This window comes from Eschscholzia californica, unplaced genomic scaffold, assembly GCF_041429995.1.
Source record: "Eschscholzia californica isolate CP2 unplaced genomic scaffold, dmEscCali1.0.p SCAF_1, whole genome shotgun sequence".
NCBI lineage: Eukaryota > Viridiplantae > Streptophyta > Magnoliopsida > Ranunculales > Papaveraceae > Eschscholzia > Eschscholzia californica.
Genome location: NW_028238198.1, coordinates 58398502 through 58411386, shown reverse-complemented (window position 1 = coordinate 58411386; position 12885 = coordinate 58398502). Strand labels below are relative to the sequence as shown.

At 40.1% G+C, this 12885-nt stretch overlaps 1 long non-coding RNA gene across 1 annotated transcript in view; it reads left to right on the top strand.

Moving 5' to 3' along the window:
• LOC147567830 (uncharacterized) overlaps nt 1–12885 on the top strand; it is a 155892-nt gene that overhangs the window by 28393 nt on the left and 114614 nt on the right. The gene's annotated exons all lie outside the window — the stretch shown is intronic.

Here is a 12885-nt window from a genome sequence, read left to right as displayed (position 1 = left end):
CTTTGGTGTATGCTTCAATATCAGAGTGCAGGATTCGATTTTGGGGGAGCTTTGTTGGGTTCTTCTCTTTCCCTTTCTTGAGTGAGTGCCTTTATTTTCTGAGGGTAGGATTAGATTTTAGGAGTGCTTGTATCGGCGAGTGGTTTTGGATCAGGCTGAGTTCAGAATAGGTACTGAGACCATTCTAGGGTGCCTTTAGAGTGGGGCTTAGTTTTGATATTAGGTAGCCTGTTTTCTCTGGTTTGTGCAGGTCTAGTTTAGGGGTCATCCAAGAGCGCCTTTAAAGGGGTAAGTTATTCTTTAAGTAGCAGTCTTTTATTGGGCGGTATTTCCTTTGTGCTTCTAGGTTGTGCATGTTCTTCGGAGGTTGCCTTGAGATTTCGGTTCCTGCCTTCAGTGGGAGCTGTTTAGGTGGAGGGGGGTTTGGTGTAGTATCTGGCCTCTGCCTTATGGATTTAACTGTTTTGGCTTGGAATGTTCGTGGTTGCAATAATTTTGCTAATTGCAAACATCTACTCGGCCTTATTAAAGCTCACAACCGGACATTCTTTTTCTGTCTGAAACTAAATGCATGAATGTAAATATAGACAAAATGTTGAATATCACTAATATTTACAATAAACATGTCATTGAACCTGTTAATAAAGCCGGTGACCTCGCCCTTTTCTGGTCTACCAACTATGACATGGACGTTATTCACGCTGATAATAATATGATTCATGTCAAGAGTACACAGGTTGTTTCGGGTAGTAAGATTTTTCTCACGGGTTTCTATGGTTGCCCATATAAAAACAATAAAATGAAACCCTGGGAAACTCTAGCTAACCTGGTCCCTAATGACAATACTCCGTGGCTAGTTATAGGTGACCTCAACTGCATTCTTGATCAATCGGAGAAGTCGGGAGGTCAACCGGCTCATCTTCCTACTATTCAATAGCACAAGAATATTATTAATAAGCTGGGCCTACATGATTTAGGTTTTATTGGATATCCGTATACTTGGACTAACAGACAATTTGCAGGAAATCTTATTGAAGAGCGACTGGATAGAGCAGTGGCTAATTATAATTGGCTCATCAGTTACCCTCATTCCAGGATTAATCATCTCGCCACTCTTGGTTCTGATCATAACCCTATTCTTCTCTCTACCAAGAATCACTCGGCTCTTGGCCGTAAACCCTTCAAATTCATTCCCACTTGGATGTCACACCCCAATTACGTCAGCTTCATCAATTCCAATTGGCTCACTATCCCCAATCTGATTCAATCCAAGCTTAATTCCCTTGCCATTAAACTCCCTAAATGGAACAAAGAGGTCTTCGGAAATCTGGAAACTAATATAAGCAGCTCACCCAAAATCTTCAGATGATTAAAAACGCAGAAGAGTTCAAAAATACATATTCCCAGATCGAAAATCTCCTTCTTCAGCAAGAGAGTCTATGGAAGGAAAAATCAAGAATAGCTAATATTAACTTGGGAGATAGAAATACCCAATATTTCCATGCCAAGGCCACCACTAGACTTCGTAAGAATAAGATTCTGGCCATTAAGAGGGAAGATAATACTTGGGCTAATGATGAAGTGGAAATATCGATGATTTTTTCGAATCATATTCAGCAGATTTCCACCACAGCGGGATCTACGATGTCCTCGACTATTAAGGATTGCTTCTACCCGCAGATCTCGGCTATCCAGAATGAGTCTCTCACAACGCTTCCTCAGTATGATGAAATTAGGATGGCCACTTTCTCTCTCAAGCCTGGGGCGGCTCCGGGCCCACATGGCTTTCCTCCGTATTTCTACCAATCTAATTGGGAGACTGTCAAGGAAGACATTCAACTCATGACTTCCTCATTCTTTCAGAACTCTACCTTACCAGCTATGTCTAACCATACTCATATTTGCCTTCTTCCCAAAATTAAAACACCCCAATCGCCGGTCAACTACCGTTCTATTAGCTTGCTGAACACCACATATAAAATTTTTACCAAAATTCTAGCTAATAGACTGAAACCCATTCTGGCTGATATCATCTCTCCTTTTCAAGGAGCCTATGTTCCTGGTAGACAAATCACTGATAATATTATCATCAGTCAAGAACTCATTCATTCTTTCAAAAAAGTTAAGGGTGTCAAAAGCTACTTTGGTCTAAAGTTAGCCATGTCTAAAGCTTTTGACAGAATTGAATGGAGTTATCTGGAGAATGTTATGAATCTGATGGGGTTTTCGAGCACTTGGATCAATCTCATTCAAACTTGTATCTCTACCAGCTCTATGGCGGTGCTCATCAATGGGCGTCCTGGCAGTACTTTCAATGTGAGCAGGGGCATTAGGCAGGGTGATCCTCTCTCTCCATTTCTTTTTGCCATAGCCATGGAAGGTCTTAGTCTTCTTTTAGAGAAAAATCATAATGATTCCTCTTTCACAGGCTTTCCCATTCCTCACTCGAACTTCTCTATCAAACATCTCCTTTTCGCTGATGACTGTATCATTTTCGGGCAAAACTCTCTTGAGAATATTTTCAATCTTAAACAAATTTTGAAGGAGTTCAGCGAAGCGTTTGGCCAGATAAACTATACTAAATCGAACATCTTTTTCTCTAAAAACTCGCACCCTAAATTCAAACATATGATTATTAGAGAACTTAAGGTTCGTCAGTCGTCTTCTGGGATAAATACCTGGGCACTAAACTTTTTATCGATCGTAACAAAAAACAAGCTTTTAATTCCCTCATAACCCAAATAAAAAATAAACTTGCCAAATGGCAAACTCATCTCCTCACGCAAGCTGGCCGCTCGGTAGTTCTCTCAACTATCGCAGCGGCTGTTCCCCGATACCAAATGCAGTGCTTTGCCCTTCCTAAAGGCATTAGTGACAGCATTGAGTCTATTCAAAGGACTTATTGGTGGGGAAATCCAAAACTTTCCATAGTATCGACTGGAATTCAATTTGCAAACCTCGCAAACATGGAGGACTTGGTCTGCGTCTACCCCAACTCGATAATCAAGCTTTTCTGCACAAACTTAACTGGAGCATTATCAACAACCCGGATGCTAGCTATATGGGTTCAAGTGCTTAAAGGGAAGTATTTTCATAACTCTCATAAACCCAAGCCACCCAAGAATCATCCTTCTTGGCCTTGGAAATCTATATCTAAATACTACCATCAGAGTGAGAGTCTTATTTTTTGGAACATTAACAAAGGTGAACAAATCAATATTTGGACTGACTATTGGATACCTAATCATCCGCCACCGATTACGAATGATAGAGGTTGTACGTTAGATAAGGTATCTCAACTTATTACGAAGGGTTAATTCCGTTTTGGCCCCCGATTTGTGACCAACTCGCCGTTTTGGCCCCTATAAGTGTCCGGCAGTTCGTTTTGGCCCCAATTTCCTGTTTGGCCCCAACATATTTTTGTAAGTTTCTCCATTCTACCCTTATGGCAATTTCGTAAATTAAATGTGTTTTCTTTCACTTTGTCCACCTCACCAATCAATTTCCACGTCACATTTGTCCACATAAGATCGCCGGAAAATGTCACGGCGACATCATTTCCGGCAACCACCATTTTTTTTTTTTTTGGAACTTCTTCTCCAATCATCTCCTCCACCTCCATTCTCTCTCTTCCACCTCCATTCTCTCTCTCTCCTTCCTCTTCTCTCTCCCTCCCCCTCTTCTGTCTCTCTAAAATTGTTAGGTTTCCGGGCGACATTTAAAATTGAAATTGAACTAACCTCTAAGAATCTAGTTTGCTGTTCAAGGCGTTTCAAATCTGCAATAAGACAATGTTTTCCTCGAGTTTCAGGAGTGATTATCGATGAAGGAAGTTGGAAGTCAATCGATGAAGTAGTTTGTGTTTCCATAGCCATTTCCAATCCGAAAATTCCTCAATTCGATTAAACCTTTCAAACAGTAAGTAAATAAAACCTAAAAAAATAGTAGAGATAGAAACCGATCACAACTATATAGAACAAGAACAGGAAGATAACGCCATTAAACAGCTCATAAATAAAAACCCAGTCTTTTCATCGAATCAATTCGAATAATAAGAAGAAGAAGAAGATCTTCAGCAACCAGAGAGAAGAAAAGCAGAGAAGGAAATATGGGGTTTTTTTTAGAGAGAGAAAGTGATCAATGGGAAAAAGGGGGGATTGGATTGGATTGGGGAATGAAAAGGGCATTTTCTTTTGGAATTATAGGTATAAAAAGGAGTTGGTGTTCTGTTATCTCTTGAACGAAGCTGTCTTTTTCTCCATTCATACAGATCCCATTGTTGACATATCAACCATTAATGGCAGACATAATTTCAACAATGGGAATTTCAAATCTTCAAATAACACCAAGACTTAATATTTATCTATCTAAGATTTTTCATCTATAATGTTTAGCTCAACTACTACCCATGCTTAATCACTCCATATCCATTATGAAATTCCAAACATACTGAAAAATCCTGATTACTTCAACTCTAGAAGAAACAAAACAAATCAGAATTTCATATCCAAGTAAAAGACAATACAAGTGATTACATAAATAAGATCAACAAGTAAAAAAACTCTATTTGTTATGAGAAGAAAACCTAGAATTGAATTGAACTTGAACTCTACATGGTGAACGTGGATGTTTCTGCCGTCCAGTAAATTTGTGATGTTTCCATCGGATTTATCGGAAAAATTCGTCATCAGCGTAGAAGGAGCTTGAGACATTAGAGGAGACGACGAAATAAACCCTAATTTTGTTTCCGTTTGATGATTTAACTGTAATAAGTAAGTTTTCGAGAGAGAGAGAGAGAGAGAAAGAGAGGATTTCTTTCTCTTTGTGTTTTCTGGAATAAACTGAGACGGTGGTATTTTTAGAGAACGAAGTTGTCTTTGTCAAATCTTCAATGAAAAGGATTTAAAATTCCCATTGTTGAACGAAGCTGTCTTTGTCAAATTAATGTCTTTTTCGACATTCTTTGGGTTTTCCCCAGATCCAGAAACCCAACATTTTTAGAGAGAGAAGAGGAAGGAGAGAGAGAGAAGACGAATGAGAAAGAGACATGGAAGAGAGAAAATGGAGGTGGAGGAGATGATTGGAGAAGAAGAAGTTCCAAAAAAAAAATGGTGGTCGCCGGAAATGATGTCGCCGGTGACATTTTCCGACCACATTTTCCGGCGATCTTATGTGGACAAATGTGATGTGGAAATTGCTTGGTGAGGTGGACAAAGAGAAAGAAACACATTTAATTTACGAAATTGCCATAAGGGTAGAATGGAGAAGCTTACAAAAATATGTTGGGGCCAAACAGGAAATTGGGGCCAAAACGAACTGCCGGACACTTATAGGGGCCAAAACGGCGAGTTGGTCACAAATCGGGGGCCAAAACGGAATTAACCCTATTACGAATGGTAATTGGAACTTAAACGTCATAAATATGTGTTTTAACAATGATATTTGCAGTGCTACTCTCAGCATCAATCTTAATCCTAGCGAGGAGGATAAAGCCATCTGGACATTGACGAAATCAGGTAATTTCTCTCTTAAATCCATGTATAATTTTTTACGGAACAATACACTTTACACTACACAAGATCAGATGGACTGGTTCTTTATATGGAATATGAACACAATTCCCCGGATTAAACTATTTCTTTGGAAATGCTGCACGAAAAGCTTACCAGTAAAAGCAAAAATTGGTAAATTTATTGGTAATAATTACTCCTGTGTTAACTGTAATGAGGAGGAGACTCTTGATCATGTTATGCTGCATTGCTCTTTCGCGAAAGCAATCTGGTTTCATTTCCAAGTTAGAACGGATCATATCACTACCACAATTCAGTGGATTCAACAATGGAAACCTCTAGAGGAAGAAACTATTAATCTATATGCTAAAATTCTATGGTTTCTGTGGAAAGCCAGATGTGAGAACTGCTTTATGACGAATAAACAAAATCCATTACAGATGATAGAGAGGATTAACAATACCACAACCACTCCACTCAGAACTGAGTCTAGTATTACCACTAAATGTAAGGAAAAAACGAATATTCAAACATAGAGACCTCCATCGACACCATATATTAAGATCAATGTAGACGCCTCCTTCGTTAACTTAAATGAACAGGCTGGAATCGGTTACATTATACGAGATGCAGAGGCCAACTATATAATAGTTGTAGCAGATACGGTACGAGGGCAACATGCGGAAGAATGTGAAAGCTTAGCGATATTATCTGGTCTTCTAGGTGCTATGCAACTTCAATTATCTTATGTGCATTTAGAGAGTGATAATCAGGCAATAATCCGAGCTCTCAATGGCAATGGAGGAAGTCTTCACTGGCAATCACAAAGTATCATCCAACAGATCAAAGACATCAAGGACAAATTCACAGGAATTATATTCACCCATGTGTCTAGAAATTGTAATACTTATGCAGATGCTTTAGCTAAATGGGGTCGAACACACGGTCATAAGAAAATTTGGAATGATGTCGCATCCTTTATTTCCGAATTTTAGTTGGTTTGTAATAGACTCTTTTATTTAATGGTATTTCTCTTCATCAAAAAAAAAAGGTAGGAACTTTGAATCTAGGAACTAACTCTAAAATTGGTTTTTTTTAAGGGAAAGAGTTTCTCGTGACGTCAGCCCCTTGGCGATTTTTTTCTCCCTTTCCTTTTGACCTAATCCCCAAATCAGATCTTCATCTTCATTCACCTTAAGAATCAATCTCTACTTGTCTCAATAGTCCTCAAAATCTTCAATCTTAGCAACATAGATCAGTATCACCTCCTACTGATTACTAATTTTATTTCCAACCAAGAACTTCAACTAGGACTTTCAACACCAAGCGGCAAGTAATCTCGATCTAGACCGGAAAACTCTTGTAAGAGGTTGACAAAACTCTCTCTACTCATAGACGTCTGATATTATCAACCTATCGCTAAGGAAGTACCGTCGGATGACTATCACCAAGCTCACAATCTCTGTACGACATCAAGGACGTCAATCTTTTCATCTCTGTCCGACGTCAAGGAAGTCAATCTTTTCATCTCTACTATTTCTATTTTAATTCGATTTGTTTCTTGTTAACTTAGTTAATTTCTTCTTCTGATCTGATATTATTGCTCATCTTCCTTCGTGCATGGCTGTCGCTATGATGGCAACCCTTACCCTAAGTGTTACAATCCCACTTGTGATAGTATTATTAGCTTTGTAGCCTTATTTCTTCGTGGATCTCGGAGTCACTTAGACAACTTTGCTTTTATTCTTGCTGGTTTAGTGATATAGATTCTCAATCTTTGATATAGTTTGTTAGGATTTCTGTTATTTAGTTCTTAAAATATATATATATATATATATATACATAGTTTCTTAGGTTTTATATATTTGGGTTTTGTATAACTTCATCTTTGTTGTAGTGTTTTAGGATTAATTAGGCTTGAACTTTATATATTATATTGTTATGTAATTAATATCGTATTGTTATTAGTTTTATCTTATTCCTATTGTTTTTTTTTTCTTTAGGAGTTTAGGGGTTCGTCTAGTTTTAATCTCTCTTATTATTTAATGTTAGTATTATCGTTTATTCTTTCTCTCATTCTAATCTGTTATAGTGTTGATGATTGTCTACTTTTATATCTCATTACTGACAATATTAGTCTTTATATCTTAGGTTTTGTTTCCTTGTATCCTAGTTTTGATTTCAGTTTATGTCTTCCTTCCTCTTCTTTCTTCTTGTTTTCTCTTATGGCCTAGCCAACATTACGAACTCTAGTCTTTCCACCACTAACTCCAGTTTCTCCCATCTTAGTTGGAATATTAGAGGCACCTCAACGTTTATTTTTAAAATACCTTCTCAATCTAATAAATTATAAGCAGTCAGACATCATTTTCCCATGGAAACTAAAAACAGATCATGTAATACTGCTAAGCACATCCCCATACGCAAGGCCTATGCCAGGCATTACGTAGAGCCCACTTATAGAGCAGGATGCCTTGTTCTTTTCTGGAAGCACTCCATCACCCTCTCCATTTTACAGCCTAATCCTAACATGATTCACGCTGAAATCAAAGATTCCAATTCTAATAACTCTACTTACATTACTGGATTCTATGGTTGTCCCTACCAGACTTTGTCCGTGAAAATTGCTGACTAACCTGAATTTAATTCAGATCGCCCTTGGTTAGTAATAGGGGACCTTAACAGCATTTTAGATCCTTAAGAAAAAAGTGGGGGCAAGAACACCTCTAACTCCTCCCTCCCAAAACTTTTAGATATCATCCAGAGTGTAGCCCAAGCTACGACCAAGGGTTAAGGGGGGGCCCTAGGCAAAACTCAATTCAAGGGGGAGTCCTAGTCTAACCTCAAAATAAAAATCAACGGGTAGGAGCCCTAGTCTAACCTCAAAATAGAAATCAAGGAGGAGCCTAGTCTAACCTCAAAATAAAAATCAAGGGGGAACCCTACTAGTCTAACCTCAAAATAGAAATCAAGGGGGGCCCTAGTCAAAACTCAAACCAAGGGGTGCCTAGTCGAAACTCAAAACCCAAGGGAAGGCCCTAGTGAAAAGTTAAAGTAAAAAAAAAAAAAAACAAAGGCGGAGACCTAGCCAAACCTCACAAACGGCTCTGGCCGCTTCATCGATAAATAACATAGGAATCGCGAAAAACTGATATACAAGTCTGACTAAGTTTTTGTTTTGCAAGACAAAACACAATCATCTCGAAAGATAGTAAGTTAGGTTGTCAGCATTAGTAATTTTCTTATGCTAACATGATATTAAGTTACCTTTTTGTGCTATGAATGTGTATACAAGAATAAGACAAAAAGAAGAAGCGTTCATTGATACACAAGGAGCAGTAAAAAAAAACGAAAGAAGCTAAAAATGGAAACAGGTCCTCAGAATCACCAGAAATTTCGAATTCCCCCTTGGGGGGAGAAGGGTCATGAGGGCCACCAGAATGATGCTGATGAAGAGAGAAGATAGAGCCCTCGTCAGAATCTTCGTCCACTCTAATCACCGAAACGACAATCTCATCATCCCACTCATCGTCGCTGAAAGGAAGACTCTTTGTCATTCCCCGTTCAACGGAAATAGAAGAAACAATCTCGCTCACTCTATCTTTGTTGATCTTTCACAGAGAAAGAGATTTGTCAGAGGCATAGAAGCGACGAGCACGTATCCACGCGACCTTAAAGCCCAATTATGTTGCTTCCTCAGAAGGCGAGGTAACTCGTCCCCACGCTTAAAATCTGCGATTGTATTCTCTCGATTAGCTTGGTCATCTCAAAGAAGCTACACCTGGAGATTTGGAGGGAAAGCTTATCATTCTCTCTCTGAGCAACAAGACCGGTGTCTCTTTCCTTCATAGCTTCGAGTTGCTTCTCAAAAACAGACAGACGAGAGTTCAACTGCTCGACCTGAAGCTTCCAAGAGTCCCTCTCAGCACAGACAACCTTTAAGTCAGAGTTCAGGACCTCAGGATCAGCCTTGGAAGATTGGGCATCCAACTCGAATTGCTTCTTCTCCCTCTCAAGGTCTTCGATTCGGTTCAGGTAAATGGCAACATCCTGGCTAGCCCGGGAACTCTGCAGAAAAAGCAAGTTAAGTAAAGGTGAGGCAGTTTTAGCAATCGGAACCAGAACAGAGTCATTACAAATGCTTCGCCACGAAGATCATGATCAAGACCATCCGCAATGATAGTCATTAAACGACGAAGGTCCTTTGGCCAATCAGCCATACGAGACTTTACTTCAGGAACGAAGGGGCCTTTCCCTTACTAGCCCCGGAGGAGCCACCAACATCAGCCTTAAAAGACCACGGCTCTATCCCGCTCTGAGGGGTTTCCCCGAAATTAGAGCCCTAAAATCAAATCAGGGTCGACAAGGTCGGAAACACACCAGGAAACATAGAGGTACGTAAAAACACGAAAAATCAAGAGAAACAAGCAACCTGAGGAATTAAAAGGGTGACAGGACTGCCCAGTTCTCAAATAACGACGCAAATAGAGCTTTGATCGCGCTTACCAGTAAGAATCTTGGTGTGAGTCTTCTTAACACTAGAAGAAGACAGTTGTGCTGATACATAAAATGGGCAACCGTTGACTGACGTCAAAAAGTCAAGAAAAGACTAAAAGCCCAACGGATTAACCCATCTCAAGGCAACAAGACCGCTGAGACCGAAAAGATCTGCCACCTAAGCCCAGAATTAGGAGGTCGGCAAGATCAACTAAGGAGCTCCAACCCTGTTCCGTCTAAAACACAACTAGGCCTGCCCCGGGATTCTCAAGAAGTGTAAAGGGGCGCACGTATGCAAAGCCAATGCCTTACACCCTAAAGTGGAACGGCAGAAGCGCGCCGCATGCTTACCGACTTAATCCTGAATCTTCTTAAAGATCTCAGTCTATTAAAGATCCTAAGTGTTCAATTAACTTGGACTTCAAGAGTCTCAAAGGAGGAAACATCTCTTAGAAGATCTATTAACTTGGCAGGATATCTACGAAGTGTCCTTGAACATAGGAACTTCTAATTATCCTAGATACGAGATAAACCAAAATGGAAACCCTAACTACAAACAGTAGTCCTAATCCTGAACGGTGGAACACAATCGTCTCATCTACACTGTCTATCACAGTCAGTCTAATTCGGCCTATAAATGAGCACCTCCTCACCTTCACCAAGGTAAGCTCAAAACGTTCCACAAGGATCACTCGATACTAAATCTTTTAACTGCAAAGAGCAATCTGACTGTCTTGAGCGTCGGAGAGATTTCCGAACCCTTTACACGTTTTCCCCCCAGGTGTCTTGGAGCAACGACCGGTCACACCGAGAGAAAAAGATAAGTGTCGAGAAGCAAGTATAACTCGACATATAACCATTACTCTAGTGGATAATCAACCTCTGGCGGGAGCCTTGCAAAAAGAAGTGATAATCCGTACATAACAAGGACAATGCCATTGGTCATAGTCGTGCCGCACAATGAAGACCTGTAGAAGTCGCCATTTCCATTACAGGCAATCCCTCCATTCGCCATTACCATCACAGGCAAAATCGCAAGAAATTTCAAGCCGAAACTCGAACAAGGGTCTCATTGGGAATTTGTTGAAGATCAGAAGCCAAAAAGAAATATCAAGAAGAAAGAAAGCTATTTAGAAAAAGTTGTTCTTGAAGAAAACTCAAGTCTAAAGGAGGCTATTTATAGTGGAAGGAGAAGATCAAAGAGTTTTCTCAACCCGAGAAGAACAGTAGTTTAATTCCCACACGGTGGATCACAACCGCCTCAACTACACCGTCTATCAAAGTCGGACCAAATCGTCCTATAAAAGGGCACTACGTCACCTTCTTAAAGGTAAATTGAGTAAGTTGAATTAACTCAATCGTTCCTCAAGGATCACTCAATATTGAATCTTTTAACTGCAAAAGAGCAATCTGACTATTTTTGAGCGTCGTAGCGGTTTCTGAACCTTGTTCAAGTTTTCCTCCCAGGTTTCTTGAAGCAAGGAGCAGAAATAAAAGGAAGGAACATCCAACATAATCGACGTTGTCATGCATCAAGTCTCGATTCTCTGACTGACAAACGGAAAGCCATTTCCAGTCAATTACCTCTCCATGGAGGTGGTGATCAAGGCCATCCACAATGATGGACATCAAATGGAGGAGGTCCCTGGGCCAGACAGCAATATGAGATTTTTCTTCAGGGACAAGGGGAGTTCACGTAAGCAGGTCGATGCCTTACGCCCTGAGATTCTCCAAAGTATTAAGGGGGTCCACGTAAGAAAGGTCGATACCTTACGCCCTAAACTGGAAAGCAGAAGCGCGCCGCACGCTTACCAACTTAATCCCGATATCTTCCTAAAGATCTTAGTCGGTTAAAGATCTTAAGTGTTTAAGCAAGCTTGGACTTCAAGAGTCTCAAAGGAGGAAACTTCTCCTCCTAGAAGATTTATCACCTCGGTAGGATATCTAAGAAGTATCCTTGAACATAGGAACTTCTATTTATCCTAGATACGAGATAAACCAAAAGGGAAACCCGAACTACGACCAGTAGAAAACTTCCCTAACGGTGGATCACAACCGCCTCATCTATACCGTCCGATCTAAGTCGGTCCACTACATCCTATAAAAGGCCAACACATCACCTTCTTCAAGGCAACTTGACCTACGTTGAGTAAAATCAATACATTCCCGAAAGGTTCGATCAATATTAAATCTTTGACTACAAAGAGCAATCTGACGGTCCTGAGCGTTGGAGCGGTTTCCGAATCCTTTGCAAGTTTTCCCCCGGGTTTATAAGGGGTTAGGAGCGGGAGCAAGAAGAAGGAAAATCAATCAACCTAACGGAATATCTATTCATAACTGAGGTTGTCATGCATCAAGTCTCAGTTTCTTGTTGATTAACAGAGAACCATTTTTTGACATCAGCAATTGGCGGTAGTAGGAAGGGCGAGCTCCAGCAATATCATCAATTCGACAAACCGAATCCTCACTTTATCCAAAACTAACCACTTTTATTTGTTTAAGCAACCACGTTTTCGGAAGACTAGACTCCTCAAGGGTCTCAGGCCAGAAGTCCCACTTTGGAGGAACTTATGGCCAAAATCGAGCAACTCAAGGCTGACAAACAACAGAGAGATGAAGAGATGCAGAAACTCCGGGAAAACCTCTGTGAAGCTGAGGAAAAGGAGGGATCAACCTAAAAGGAGCCAACGGTTGAGAAAAAGCTTGAAAAAATAAAGGGTTATTTCCCAAATGGCCCCAAACTTTGTGACCAGCTTCCTGCCTAGCCCCCTACTTTAGCAAATATTCCCATATGACCCCCTTTTTCCGTTATCTTTAACTGTCTGTTACTCTCTCTCCTCCATCTCATTTTTTCTCTCTACCAAGTTACCTATCATCA